This window comes from Schistocerca gregaria, unplaced genomic scaffold, assembly GCF_023897955.1.
Source record: "Schistocerca gregaria isolate iqSchGreg1 unplaced genomic scaffold, iqSchGreg1.2 ptg000199l, whole genome shotgun sequence".
Classification (NCBI taxonomy): Eukaryota; Metazoa; Arthropoda; class Insecta; order Orthoptera; family Acrididae; genus Schistocerca; species Schistocerca gregaria.
In genome coordinates, this window is record NW_026061737.1 from 1,950,486 (window position 1) to 1,953,238 (window position 2,753).

Below are 2,753 nucleotides of genomic sequence, written 5' to 3' on the forward strand. Positions count from 1 at the left end.
CTGTGTTCTACTATGGTGCTTTTAGTGTCTCCACATACCGCAGCACGCGACATAGCTTTGCAGACGATAAGTACAAGCGTTTCAGAGAGAAGAGCGGCCAATGTGACGATCTGGCTTTAAGTCGATTCGATAACAAATGACCAAATCGGACGGATTTCTCAGGTTTTTACTACATATGAACACTTTTCACATTCTCCCGTGAAACTCGGCTGCTAGTCCTCCTTTCATGCAGAATCTTAAGGTCCTAGCTCATGTCCAAAGCACCAAAGCCAGCTAAAAGGTCAATATTCAATACCTAAAACTTGAATTGTACTACTTCTTACTGGCTATTACATCAACTTAGAAACTTGATCTGTGTTCTACTATGGTGATTTTAGTGTCTCAGCATACCGCAGCACCCGACATAGCTTTGCAGACGATAAGTATATCCGTTTCAGAGAGAAGATCGGCCAATGTGACGATCTGGCTTTAAGTCGATTCGATAACAAATGACGAAAACGGACGGATTTCTCAGGTTTTTACTACATAAGAACACTTTTCACATTCTCCCGTGCAACTCGGCTGCTAGTCCTCCTTTCATGCAGAATCTTAAGGTCCTAGATCATGTCCAAGGCACCAAAGCCAGCTAAAAAGTCAATAACCGATACCTAAAACTTGAATTGTACTACTTCTTACTGGCTAGTACATCATTTTAGAAGCTTCATCTGTGTTCTACTATGGTGCTTTTAGTGTCTCCGAATACCGCAGTACGCGACATAGCTTTGCAGACGATAAGTACAACCGTTTCAGAGAGAACAGCGGTCAATGTGACGATCTGGCTTTAAGTCGATTCGATAACAAATGACGAAAACGGACGGATTTCTCAGGTTTTTACTACATATGAACACTTCTCACATTCTCCCGTGCAACTCGGCTGCTAGTCCTCCTTTCATGCAGAATATTAAGGTCCTAGCTCATGTCCAAGGCACCAAAGCCAGCTAAAAATTCAATATTCAATACCTAAAACTTGAATTGTACTACTTCTTACTGGATATTACATCAACTTAGAAGCTTCATCTGTGTTCTACTATGGTGCTTGTAGTGTCTCAGCATACCGCAGCACGCGACATAGCTTTGCAGACGATAAGTACAACCGTTTCAGAGAGAAGAGCGGCCAATGTGACGATCTGGCTTTAAGTCGATTCGATAACAAATGACGAAAACGGACGGATGTCTCAGGTTTTTACTGCATATGAACACTTTTCACATTCTCCCGTGCAACTCGGCTGCTAGTCCTCCTTTCATGAAGAATGTTAAGGTCCTAGCTCATGTCCAAGGCACCAAAGCCAGCTAAAAAGTCAATATTCGATACCTAAAACTTGAATTCCACTACTTCTTACTGGCTATTACATCAACTTAGAAGCTTAATCTGTGTTCTACTATGGTGCTTTTAGTGTCTCCGCATAACGCAGCACGCGACATAGCTTTGTAGACGATAAGTACAACCGTTTCAGAGAGAAGAGCGGCCAATGTGTCGATCTGGCTCAAAGTCGATTCGATAACAAATGACGAAAACGGACGGATGTCTCAGGTTTTTACTACATATGAACACTTTTCACATTCTCCCGTGCAACTCGGCTGCTAGTCCTCCTATCATGCAGAATCTTAAGGTCCTATCTCATGTCCAAGGCACCAAAGCCAGCTAAAAGGTCAATGTTCAATACCTAAAACTTGAATTGTACTACCTCTTACTGGCTATTACCTCAACTTAGAAGCTTCATCTGTGTTCTACTATGGTGCTTGTAGTGTCTCAGCATACCGCAGCACGCGACAAAGCTTTGCAGACGATAAGTACAACCGTTTCAGAGAGAAGAGCGGCCAATGTGTCGATCTGGCTTTAAGTCGGTGCGATAACAAATGACGAAAACGGACGGATTTCTCAGGTTTTTACTACATATGAACACTTTTCACATTCTCCCATGCTACTCGGCTGCTAGTCCTCCTTTCATGCAGAATCTTAAGGTCCTAGCTCATGTCCAAGGCACCAAAGCCAGCTAAAAGGTCAATATTCAATACCTAAAACTTAAATTGTACTACTTCTTACTGGCTATTACATCAACTTAGAAGCTTCATCTGTGTTCTACTATGGTGCTTTTAGTGTCTCCACATACTGCAGCACGCGACATAGCTTTGCAGACGATAAGTACAAGCGTTTCAGAGAGAAGAGCGGCCAATGTGACGATCTGGCTTTAAGTCGATTCGATAACAAATGACGAAAACGGACGGATGTCTCAGGTTTTTACTACATATGAACACTTTTCACATTCTCCCCTGCAACTCGGCTGCTAGTCCTCCTTTCATGCAGAATCTTAAGGTCCTAGCTCATGTCCAAAGCACCAAAGCCAGCTAAAAGGTCAATATTCAATACCTAAAACTTGAATTGTACTACTTCTTACTGGCTATTACATCAACTTAGAACCTTGATCTGTGTTCTACTATGGTGCTTTTAGTGTCTCAGCATACCGCAGCACGCGACATAGCTTTGCAGACGATAAGTACATCCGTTTCAGAGAGAAGATCGGCCAATGTGACGATCTGGCTTTAAGTCGATTCGATAACAAATGACGAAAACGGACGGATTTCTCAGATTTTTACTACATATGAACACTTTTCACATTCTCCCGTGCAACTCGGCTGCTAGTCCTCCTTTCATGCAGAATCTTAAGGTCCTAGCTCATGGCCAAGGCACCAAAGCCAGCTAAAAAGTCAATAAC